The sequence below is a fragment of the Staurois parvus genome, unplaced genomic scaffold (genome assembly GCF_062004578.1).
Source record: "Staurois parvus isolate SC_StPar_1 unplaced genomic scaffold, SC_StPar_1.0 ptg000074l, whole genome shotgun sequence".
NCBI classification, from domain to species: domain Eukaryota; kingdom Metazoa; phylum Chordata; class Amphibia; order Anura; family Ranidae; genus Staurois; species Staurois parvus.
Window position 1 is genome coordinate 1,850,130 of NW_028317870.1, and position 12,625 is coordinate 1,862,754.

At 43.6% G+C, this 12,625-nt stretch overlaps 1 long non-coding RNA gene across 1 annotated transcript in view; it reads left to right on the plus strand.

Moving 5' to 3' along the window:
- LOC149469328 (uncharacterized) overlaps positions 1–7,935 on the plus strand; it is a 54,916-nt gene extending 46,981 nt beyond the window's left edge. Inside the window, exon 3 of the long non-coding RNA XR_016311611.1 lies at positions 5,630–7,935. This is a non-coding gene — a long non-coding RNA (uncharacterized LOC149469328). The remainder of the gene's footprint in view (positions 1–5,629) is intronic.
- The last annotated feature ends 4,690 nt before the right edge of the window (positions 7,936–12,625 follow it).

The window sequence follows — 12,625 nt, forward strand, 5'->3', positions numbered from 1 at the left end:
TTGTTCCTTCCCGCTTCCACATACCTTTGGTAATGTATTAATTCTATGATGCGACACTGTCAAATGATGTGTCTATTTCATGCTGTAATGCTCACATTACTATTGGTGTGTGTTATGCAGATTGCGATGACTAAAAGATATATCCTCCTGTTTGTTGTGATAATAAAAGTGGAGGTTTTGACAGTGCAAGAATATTGCAGTTGGATTCTGTTATTTCTTGGGAGTGCCGAGTGAATGCTATAATGTGCCAGGGCAGGTAATCATTGGGTAGATGGTCTTTCACATGCGTAGAATATGTAATGGTGTAAATGCTGATTAAAAAGTACCTGTATGTTGATTGTGTGCGTGTATATGACTTGCTTTTAGTTATTGCACCCAGCATTTGCTGTTGTTGGCGTAGTCGGCAATTTTTATTGTAACATTTTGTGCTATTAAAGTGATAGAGTTGTAATGTAGAGATATATTGTACATAAAATATATTGTATAAAGGGTTAAGGTAATTTCAGAGGGAAAATAAATTTACTTTCGATTTTCAGCCAATGTCTGGGCATTGAGCCAAGGGTGTGGTTGCTTTCGTTTTTGCTCAGAGAACAGAGGGTGTGTCTTAAGAGTTTAAAAATGTGTTTTAAAAGTTGAATTATTAAGACAAAATGTTTAAAAAGAAGGGATTGCATGAGAAAAAGGTGAATAATGAGACAGAAACCAGACCTTGTGTTCCCATCAGCCCCACCCATGGATTTGTCCCAATCTAAACTGTCACCTTTTCAGTATACAGAGGTTTTAAATCTCCTTTATCCCACTTTGCGATCAGCTCTGCCGCCTTCTACTCCTCTTTTGGATTTGTCACTCTCTAAAGTCACAACGGGCAGTGTACTCCCTCGATATAAACGAATAGATACATAAACATGAAATAAAGTGACTAGTGCTCCAAATAAATGTGCAAACAAAGCAAAATTATTATGTATTTCAAGTCACTTTATTTCATGTTTATGTATCCGTTTATATTTAGTTTAATTAGCTCATTACCCTCATGGCTGAGCGCTTCATCCATTATTAGATATTTTTTCATCTCGAGGTGAAGGGTATAGATGGTAGCAGCTGGCCTTGTTTAGTTACTCTGTGGAGCGCAGGAGGACATTCTTATACAGTGTACTCCCTCGACCCCCCAGCACCCATGGCGGTGGTGACCCCCCAGCAGTTGGAAGGGTTAGAGCATAAACTTGAAATCTTGGGGAAAAGACTGGATACTGCCTTGGCATCAGAGCCTGAGTGGGCCAGAGCATCTAACAGGGAGAAGATCTTGCAACACCATAACAACATAATTGAGGAGACCATAAGGGCCATGCCCAAGAGGCCAGTGTCATTAAATGGAAATGGTACATACAAGATAGGGCTAAAGTAGGGCCTGCAGGTGTCTCTTCATGAACAGGTAGCATGAGAGGCCCTAGCAACCCCTCTAGATAATCCACATCAGCAAGTGGAATCACCTGTGAAACTGGGTAAGCCTTTCAGTGAACTCACACTGGAAGAGCAGCAACATGCTTGGTTCACTGATGGCTCTGCTAAATATAACGGAGCAGAGCGTCACTGGAAAGCTGTGGCCTACAGGCCTGTTAAACAATTCATGCAGGAAGAAGGAAAAGGTAAGAGCAGTCAATATGCAGAATTGTATTTAGCCCTTGTAAAAGAAATGCCTGGTCAATGTCAGCTGTATACAGACTCATGGTCAGTTGCTAATGGCCTGGCCATATGGATGCCCACATGGGCTGCTAAGGATTTTATGATCTATAGCCGATCAAAGTGGCTGAAGTGGTCGTCCCCCCGGACATGGATGCGGTGGAAGGACTGGCTGCTTGGGCCCATGGGAAATGCGGACACCTGGGAGAAAAAGCCACTTACAGGTGGGCACAGCAAAGAGGGTTGGGACTCACCATTGACATAATTAAAAATGTAATACCAAATGCCCTGTTTGTCAAAAACACAGGAAAAGATCTTGTCTCCAGCCCTATGGTAAATTGCTACGAGGAAAAGGGCCTGAATAGATATGGCAAATAGATTATGCAGGGCCCCTGCCCAATAACAAAAATTGCTAATACATTTGTGTTGCTGTAGACACCTTTTCAGGACTGATAGTGTCAGGAATGGACTTGCCAATAGTGGTGGGACTCACCTGCCTTGTGGGTTGCAGTACCAGGACTGGCCAGCGGGTACTCTCAGCAACCAGAGGCTCACTTCTGCAGTCAGCCAAAACACCTGAGGCTGATTGCAGGAGGTGCATATAAGGAATGGCCAGACTTGCAATCAGAGCCTTGGTGTATGTTTTCCCAAGAGCCCCTGTACCTGCATCCTGTCGGCTTCCTGTCTGATCCTGCTTGATCCCTGACTCTGATTGAACTCCGCCTGTCCTGACCTCTGCTATTCCTGACCACTCTCCAGTCTGCTCCTTTGGTACCTTGTCTACCTGATTGTTCCTGACCCGGCCCGTCCGACTACGCTTAGTATTGTTCTTTTGTTATCTGTTGGGGGTTTTGGTTTGGTTTGTTTGCACTGTGTTTATGTTTAGTCGTGCACTGCATTTATGTATTGTTTAGTCTTAAATAAATTATATTGTTTATACTATATCTGAAGCTTGCGTTTCCCTGTGTCAGTCCACACACCTCTGGTCATACCCAGAGCCCTGACATTACACCAAGGCCAATCCTGACCAGAAGTGGATGCACAGGGAAGCCATCTTGGCTTATTGTTGCTGGTAAGGATGAATCTTGATGAGGTGGTGTATTTGTCTCTTCTAGTGTTTGATGACAGAGATTATGCTTATCAGACTCTGAAGGAGTATACCAGGGATCAACTACTAGAGTGCATAAGGATCGCTCATTGCCTAGTAGATCAGGGCACAGAGTTCTCTGAGGTGCAACCATTGATTCAGGTTTGTGCAGAGTTGGTCTCATCTGGTACCCCCGAAAGCAGGGATGAATTTTTGCTGCCATTTAGTGCCGACCAGGTAGAGTCCCTGGTATGGTTATTGGAGGATGATGTAGATTACTTTCTGGAGCGTTATTCTGCATGTTCACAACAGGTACTAAGAGACTGTATAAACGCAGTGCAGTCTTTGACCAGACAGGCTTTGTGTAAGCTGAGCTTTGTTCAACCAATACTGCAGACATGGTCAGACTTGTTGCACCCAGCCTCAGTCAGCTTGCAACGTCATTCCTCTGCTCAAGGCACTCTTCCTGCATCCCCGACAGCACCCCCAGTGACTGCCCAGTATACTCTGCTAACTACCACATATCAGTCCCCTGCTCCCACTCTCTGAACCTATCCTTTCTTTAACCCTGTAAAGAAGTCCTCTGTAGCAACTGCTCCCTCCTTTGTTCCATCCCCCAGCTCTTCTCTTCCTACAGCTGCTCTATCCACTTACAAACCTGCGCTTACTTCCTGTGCTCCAGTAACTAAAACCAGGAAAAAGCGAAAATTCTTTCCAACCAGTACCATCCTGCCAGTATCCAAACCGGTCAGCCTGCCGTCTGAGAACCCGCTTTCCATGGTTCAGCCTGGTGCCCCGGCACCCGCAATTCAGCCTGATACCCTGATGCCAGATGACTCGGCGCCCGCAGTCTTGCCAGATGACTCGGCGCCCGCAGTCTTGCCAGATGACTCGGCGCCCGCAGTCTTGCCAGATGACTCGGCGCCCGCAGTCTTGCCAGATGACTCGGCGCCCGCAGTCTTGCCAGATGACTCGGCGCCCGCAGTCTTGCCAGATGACCCGGCGCCCGCTGTTTTGCCAGATGACTCGGTGCCCGCTGTCTTGCCAGATGACTCGGTGCCCGCTGATGAGCTTAAAGCCCCGATGCCCGCTGTTGTGCCAGATGACTCGGTGCCTGCAGTCTTGCCAGATGATACGGTGCCCAGCCTGATGTGCCTCTGTCCGGTGCCCAGCCTGATGTGCCTCTGTCTGGTGCCCAGCCTGATGTGCCTCTGTCTGGTGCCCAGCCTGATGTGCCTCTGTCTGGTGCCCAGCCTGATGTGCCTCTGTCCGGTGCCCAGCCTGATGTACCAGTCCTTGATATCCCGCCAATTACCGGATCCGGGCGGTGGAACATTTTGCCCATTTAGGACGGTTTGGAGCGTCCTGAGGCCGCTCCTTGAGAGGGGGGTACTGTCAGGAATGGACTCGCCAATAGTGGTGTGACTCACCTGCCTTGTGGGTTGCAGTACCAGGACTGGCCAGCGGGTGCTCTCAGCAACCAGAGGCTCACTTCTGCAATTAGCCAAAACACCTGAGGCTGATTGCAGGAGGTGCATATAAGGAATGGCCAGACTTGCAATCAGGGCCTTGGTGTATGTTTTCCCAAGAGCCCCTGTACCTGCATCCTGTTGGCTTCCTGTCTGATCCTGCTTGATCCCTGACTCTGATTGAACTCCGCCTGTCCTGACCTCTGCTATTCCTGACCACTCTCCAGTCTGCTCCTTTGGTACCTTGTCTGCCTGATTGTTCCTGACCCGGCCCATCCAACTACGCTTAGTATTGTTCTTTTGTTATCTGTTGGGGGTTTTGGTTTGGTTTGTTTGCACTGTGTTTATGTTTAGTCTTGCACTGCGTTTATGTATTGTTTAATCTTAAATTATATTGTTTATACTATATCTGAAGCCTGCGTTTCCCTGTGTCAGTCCACACACCTCTGGTCATACCCGGAGCCCTGACCGATAGTGTCCCAACCCTGCCGAAGGGCAAATCAAGATAACACCATTGTTACTCTGGAGAGAGTAGCAGCTATGTATGGATCACCTCAGCAGGTACAATCTGATAATGGTACGCATTTTACAGGAAACAAAGTTAAACAATATGATGAGGAAAATGATATTCAGTGGGTATACCATATCCCATGATACCCACAAGCCTCAGGCCTCATGGAACGCATGGATGGCCTACTTAAACAACAATTAAGGAAACTAGGAGAGTTGCGTGCTTGGATGACTCACCTTCCCATAGCAGTTAAGCAACTTAAAGACAGACCACTGGCTAGTGGTTTGATCCCGCTACAAAGAATGCTAAACCATGGCTGTACAGGTCACATGCTTTCAGATCTATCTACAGGTGACCAGGGTGTGGAGGAGCCACCTCCTACATCGGCTCTGGCACCTGTTACAGGTAAAGAAATCCTGAGAGCTAGCGCCGGGTATGGTGGCACCAGGAAAATGGTCCCCGGTTGCAGGCTGAAATCATAGCCTCCAGTGATGACAGTACCCTGATTATTGTAGTGGATGGAAAGGACAAGTGGCAGCATGTGCAGTCTGGAAAATGCTTCCTTAGGGAGAAAACATTAACAATACATTAACTGTGGGGTGGTAAGGGCTCTTTCCACCTTGCAGCCTTTATAGGACCTAGAAAACTCCAGGAAGTGTCTCACAGGAGTTAAAAGGGTGAGCGGCTGTAAGACAATACCAATTATAACAGTGATAAGGTACCTTGTGTTTTTTTTTCTTTTAGGATGAAAGATGTTAATGCAATAGTTTTTTTTTCTCTTTGCAAACAATACGTTAAGACAATAGAAATAAGTTTAAGGAGTGAAGTGAACCCTTGGCGTTAGTGTTAAAACTTTGATATTCACAAGAATTATTTCTTCCATAGGAAATGAGGACCATCCTGTAACATGCTATTGTGACGCCTGTGCATACGCCACTCCGTTGGGAAATTTCAGGAGACAGCCATGTACCTACTATGGGTAAATCTGGTGGTGATCCTGTTATCCAGGAATCCAAGGCTGCAAGTGAAAGCAGATGATAGTAAAATCCCTGACATCCCTATGCTTACAACGGAGGCAAGCAAAGAGGAAGAGGAGAGTTTGTCTAATGCTCCAAACCAAAATTCATCAACACCCTCAGTCGGAGGGCAAGTAAGGTTGGACATTAGCAACTCCTTCAACAGTCTTACAGGAACTACATTGGCACTTCAGGTGCTTAATAAGGAAGGAATGATATCTGAAAATGGTACCCTGCACCTGTTCGGGAAAGATGTGCCTTTAATTCAAGCGGAACACTCTCACCCCCTGGCGTGTTATTTGCAGCCATCAGAAGGGTATGAAGAGGTCTTATGGACAATGCAAACGGTCCACTGTTGCTGGGAGGCAGCAGATGCAGGGACATTTTATTGGACAATGGACACTACTCTAGAGGGTCAAGCAATATATACACATTTGAAGTAAAAAAAAAATGGATTGTATTTGTGTACTAATGCTACTGTAATAGAACCATAGGTAGTAGAGGTGTTAATCCAGCAGAGCAGGTTTTGTGGGCCTATGTTGCCACCAAGGAACCCCAGCCAGTGGGAAGCACACAACTCATTGATTAAATCAATGCAGGCGGTGTACTTGGCTGAGCACCACTGCAAACCATGCTGGATGTGTGCACATGCTCCTCTGAGTCACCAGATAGGTATGCCTTACCTGGGGTTGGCTCTGACCCTGCCTGAACAAAGCAAATAAAAGAACATTTCACCATAGAGTGATGGATCAGACTCGTTCTGCTCCCCCATTTCACCTCCTGGGAACTATCCAAGAAAAACAGGTGGTAGATGGACTATACTTGGGGTCAGGTAGCCTCCCTACAACTGACAAAACTACGCCCATTACAGTGACAATGATGACTATTGGTCGACATCATCATTTTTGATGTGCTTTTGCAGCGGCAATGTTGGGATAAGAAAGAAACAGTGGGCACCCCGGGACTGAAAGATGAAGATGCTTGGTTGTGCTATTGGTGGTTTGGGAATGCAGAAAAGGGAAAAGTGAGTTCAGGTCTTGCTACCCCATTAGATCATTTTGGAGGAAGGGATAGATTAGATACAAAAGAGGGAAGACATGTGAACTATGCATATGCCAGCATAGATTGGTAAAAAACATATGGACTATACCTACAAGTATGATATTAGCCATTGCAAGGCAGCCATAGCCCCTCTCGCTGCAAGGAATTTATATTGGTTGTGGAGATCAGGCTTACAAGACTCTCCCATGTGAGCAACAGGACCACTGTGGTTTAGGCTTTGTCGTTCAATCCATCTATAGAGTGGACACACTACCCGAATACCCAGGAGGGTTGTCTCAGTATTCCCATATCTCCCCTCGAAACACTACCGAGACAAGTACCATAACCTCAGAACCACGGGAGCTGGAAAGTTTTGGAAATTAGTCTTTCCCGATAGGTGTGGGGGGACTTATACACAAAAATTTGATTATTTGCTTCATTTACTAGAAGCTTTCAATGCCACAGGTGAGGCTATTTCTGCAGTATCAGCTGAACAACAAATGCGCCAGGTGGTACTTCAGAACCGGGTGGCTCTGGACTACCTCCTGGCAGCCCAAGGTGGTGTTTTCCATGTGGTAGGTGATGCCTGTTGTTCTTTTATAGAGGATGAGACTGAACGAATCTCCCATGAAGTTGAAAGGTTGGAGGAGGTTCAGGCCCATTTTAAGCCTATTAATGACACCACCTGGGACATAGCACGAAGCATCTCAGACTTCTTTAAGGATTTTGACTGGACCTTTGGATCGGAAGGAATGTTCAGACGGCTGGTTGGAACCTTACTTAAGTGGGCTCTTATTATTGTTGGTTTTTTATTGGCATTAATAATAATATGGAAGCTGGGCTGGTATTTGATAGTGTGATGCCGGCAGACCCTGGAAACCAATTGACCAATGCCAAGAGGTGGAATGTAATGCCTATGAAATGTGTTGGCCTTGGACCCTTTGTTTCCTGGGTAATTTTTACAATAAAGCATTGCTGCCCAAATGCCAGCAGCATGAAATGTGACTGATTTCATTTCTCTAGGCTAAAGAAACAGAGTCACAAGATATTCTGCTTAGAGTAAGATTAAAAACTTGTTTATGGAATTGAATATGTAAATAATAAAGGTGCAGCGCTGGGGATAGGAGCAATAAGATGCAAGTGGTAGTCAAACATAACATGCAATGTGCAAAATCGTCCTTCAAAGCACAATACATGATATCACTAATGGTAATCACAGTCAAATGAAGCGTCCAAATAAAGAGACGTGTGACGTGGGGATCCTGTAGAGTCACAGCTTATGGTGTGAATATGTGATCCAGAGGTAATAGATAATTATTAATGAACAGAATGCGCACTCACCAGAAGTGTGTATTAAATACGCATAAAGGAGGTCTCCTGTATCATCAGGAACACATAAGGTCATCCATATTCCGGTCAAGCTGCATTCACTATCATCTAGTCACCAGTCACGCAACAGGATTCCGGGGTTCATCAGTAAATCACAACATCCGGGGTCACCTCTTAGGGCAGGCACTGCGGAGGGTGGCACTCACGAAGAGAGAACAATAAGGGACACCACATAGTGTGATATTGTATGGATGAACTTTATTCCAATGTAGGTATGTAAAAAAAAACAATACTGACCAGAGATTCAGGATGGCAACCAGCGGTGGCTAGATGTCCAGATGCTGTAGCCCCCCTATTGTGCTTTGAAGGACGATTTTGCACATTGCATGTTATATTTGACTACCACTTGCATCTTATTGCTCCTATCCCCAGCGCTGCACCTTTATTATTTACATATTTTCCTGGAAGGTGTGTTGGTTACCTTTTTGGTGTTCTAGCGGCTCTCTACATATACAGTTGTGTTCAAAATAATAGCAGTCAGACATCACTAACCTGATCAATCACTGTTTTTGGTAAAAATTATATTTCTACATGGCAAATAATTTACTAGCAGGTGTAGTAGAGTAATAGAAATCCAACAGACCCAACAGTCATGACATGCATGCTGCTGATTCTGTGTAATTGAATCACTAATTGAAAGGGGCATGTTCAAAATAATAGCAGTGTGGAGTTCTATTAGTGAGGTCATTCATTCTTTAAAAAAAATAGGTGGCAATTATTGCCCTTATTTAACCTCCCTGGTGGTATGAATATTTCAGATTTTTGGTGCTGAAAGCGGTACCATTATTTTTCATGGAAATATGTATTTTTTTTTATTGTAGGCTGTAATATTTAGGAATAACTCACTGAAATCTGTCCAAACAAGAGTCTATTAAACATCCCGGGTATGATAAAATTTGAAACACAAAATCATAAATTATAATTTAATAAATCATAAAAAATAATATAATAATACATTTAATTCAATAATAATACATTTAATTCAATAATATAATCTAACCAAAAACCTGAAATTTGAAATATAGCGCCAAGTTCGCACATCACTGAGCAAAGTCGCAAAATTGTTTTCAGTGTCTGATGACTAATTTCTCCACGAATCATTATCACTCAATTCTCCAAGTGGTTCTGATTTACTATCGCTGTTCTCTAGCTGATCTAAACCCGCTTTTGACATAAAGGGACGCTTTTTGGATGCCATGGACTTTTCTCAGTTTCCAGGCAGAAAGAACAGTCAAAATGCAGACAGGGGACAGGACAAACCACTAGGGACAAAATGTATGTGAAATGGTTTGAAACAGCAATGTTTTACTATGTAAAATTTGTTTTGAAAAAAATGACATTTGTTATAAATTTGCAAATTTCGCGCCGCCACGAAATTTTCAAATTTCCCGCCGCCGCCCGTACGTCCCGACGTCACAGGGACCGGAACACAGAAGCCGGATGCCGGCATCAGCCGGAGGAGATGGCCAGGAACGCTGCAGGGGACACATCGCGGGAGAGAAGGAGAAGGTAAGCTCTGCAGGGACTCCCTATGCAGCGCCGCATGATAAGCCCGAGTGTAGCTCAGGGTTACCGCTTTTGGTACAGAAATTTTACCCCGAGCTACACTCGGGAATACCGCCAGGGAGGTTAAGGAAGGAAGGTAGCAAATGTTGTACATGCTGGATACAGTGCATTTCTCTCTGAAATTCTGAGGAAAATGGGTTGTTTCAGACATTGTTCAGAAGAACAGCGTACCTTGATTAAAAAGTTGATTGGAGAGGGGGAAACATATAAAGAAGTGCAGAAAGTTATAGGCTGCTCAGCTAAAATGATCGCAAATGCTTTAAAATGGCAACCAAAACCTGAAAGATGTGGAAGAAAGCGAAAAACTACCATTCGAATGGATAGAATAGCCAAATGCCAAGGACTCAGCCAACAATCAGCTCCAGGAAGATCAAAGAAGATCTAGTTACCTGTGAGTACTGTTACAATTAGAAGACACCTTTGTGAAGCCAAGCTATCTGCAAGAAGCCCCCGCAAAGTCCCACTGTTGAAAAAAAAAAGACGTGCTGAAGCAGTTACAATTTGCCAAAGAGCACATTGACTGGCCTAAAGAGAAATGGCGCAACATTTTGTGGACTGATGAAAGTAAGATTGTTTTTTTTGGGTCTCGTGGCCGGAGACAGTTTGTCAGATGACCCCCCAAACACTGAATTCAAGCCACAATAAACTGTGAAGACAGTGAAGCATGGTTGCGCAAGCATCATGATATGGGGATATTTCTCATACTACGGTGTTGGGCCTATTTATCGCATACCAGGGATCATGGATCAGTTTGAATACTTTAGAATACTTGAAGAGGTCATGCTGCCTTATGCTGAAGAGGAAATGCCCTTGAAATGGGTGTTCCAACAAGACAACGACCCCAAACACACCAGTAAACGTGCAACATCTTGATTCCAGACCAACAAGATTGACGTTATGGAGTGGCCAGCCCAAACCCCAGAACTTAATCCAAATGGAGAAGAACTGTGGAATGTAGTCCAATCATCCTGGGCTGGAATACCTGTTCACAGGTGCCAGAAGTTGGTTGACTCCATGCAACACAGATGTACAGCAGTTCTCAGAAACCATGCTTATACAACTAAATATTAATTAATTCAAAGGAAAGCAAAATCTTCAAACATTTTTCAGTTTATATAGTGAATGTTTGAGTTTGTAAAGAAGAATACAAACACTGCAAATTTTTTGAACAGTCTAATATTCACTTTTCTTCAATTTGTTTTAGAGGAACAACACAAATTTGATATATTTTTCTTCATGTTTTGATTTGGAATAGAATGTGTAGTGTTCCCAATGCATTTGTGTGTATGGAAATAAAAGCAATTAGAAGGATTTGGAGATTTATTCACTTTTTTCAACACACTGCTATTATTTTGAACACAGTTGTACAAGTTATCTCATTCTCTAGGTAGCGCTCGCTAGACAATTTATTATGGAATTGAATATGTTTACGACATCTAGTAATGTCACATTAGAATATAAGAACCTGTTTAAAGATGGATACTTGCTTGAAAAGTTAGAAATCTTTAAGTTTAGGGTAGACGAGAAGTTTAGGGTAGATAAGAAGCTGAACTGAAGCAAAAGTGTAACTTTTCAGATAACGATGTGGAATCAATATGGTGGCTGAGCGTGACTGTTATCCTCACGGAACCTTTCTGCTAGCTCCTCCTGTGGTGGGTGTGGCGCCCGCCCACTATTGGAAAGCTTCCAGAAAAATGGTTTAAAAGCCAGGAATCCAAGCGAGACTGAGAGGAAGCCCCTTAGTGGCCAGAAGACGCTCGGATTCTTGCCAAGGCTATATGGGCTCATCAATTGGTTGAACTTACGGCTTTCCCGTGACCCCCTGGGCAGTATGGTTCCGATGGGATTTGTTCCTTCTCACTTCCACATAGCTTTGGTAATGTATTAATTCTATGATGCGACACTGTCAAATGATGTCTACTTCATGCTGTAATGCTCACATTATTATTGGTGTGTGTTATTATGCAGATTGTGATGACTAGAAGATATATCCTCCTGTGTGTCGTGTGATAATAAAAGTGGAGGTTTTGACAGTACAAGACTATTGCAGTTGGATTCTTTTTATTTCTTGGAGTGCCGATTGAATGCCATGATGTGCCAGGGCAGGTATTCATTGGGTAGAGGGTCTTTAACGTGTAGAATATGTAATGGTGTAAATGCTGATTAAAAGTACCTGTATGACTACATGTTGAGTGTGTGTATATATGATTTGCTTTTAGTTATTGCACCCAGCATTTGCCATTACAGTACCTTATTTTCTTTTTGAGCTTTTATCAGCTTACTCCCTACCTTGTAACCTCCCCTTCAAATTCTGGTCTTCTGTGTGTCCTCCTACTTACCTATACTCAATGGGAGACAGAGGGTCCTGCTATACTACAAAACTCTTGCACTCTCTTCCAAAGAACATAAGCAAACCATTTTCTCTAAACTCATTCAAATTGAATCTAGAAAAGGAAATTCTTTGCAAAGTGAGGTGCAATCTCACCTTTGACATTGGTCATTTTACAATTATTCCCCACTCAAGACATTTTAGCATTGCTTATGTTGTGAGTTGTAATTTTGATTGACTTTGTCCCACTAACACTGGTCACCAGGAAAATGAAAGTGAAACATCCACAGAAAGCAATAAGCTTACCTAACCCTGAACATATAATCGTTAAGGCCATCAACTGGGATGGATTTTTTTTTTTCCTGGCCAATTGGCATGGCCAACAACCCAAAAAAGAAGCCATCTCAGTACTCTTCCCTAACCACACATACTTACCCAATATATTAGCATTTGTGTAACAGATAGATCAAAAGGCCAGACTGCTCAATTACACGTCATGTGAAAGCTGTAGATATGATTTAAAATAAAGTATACAGTATA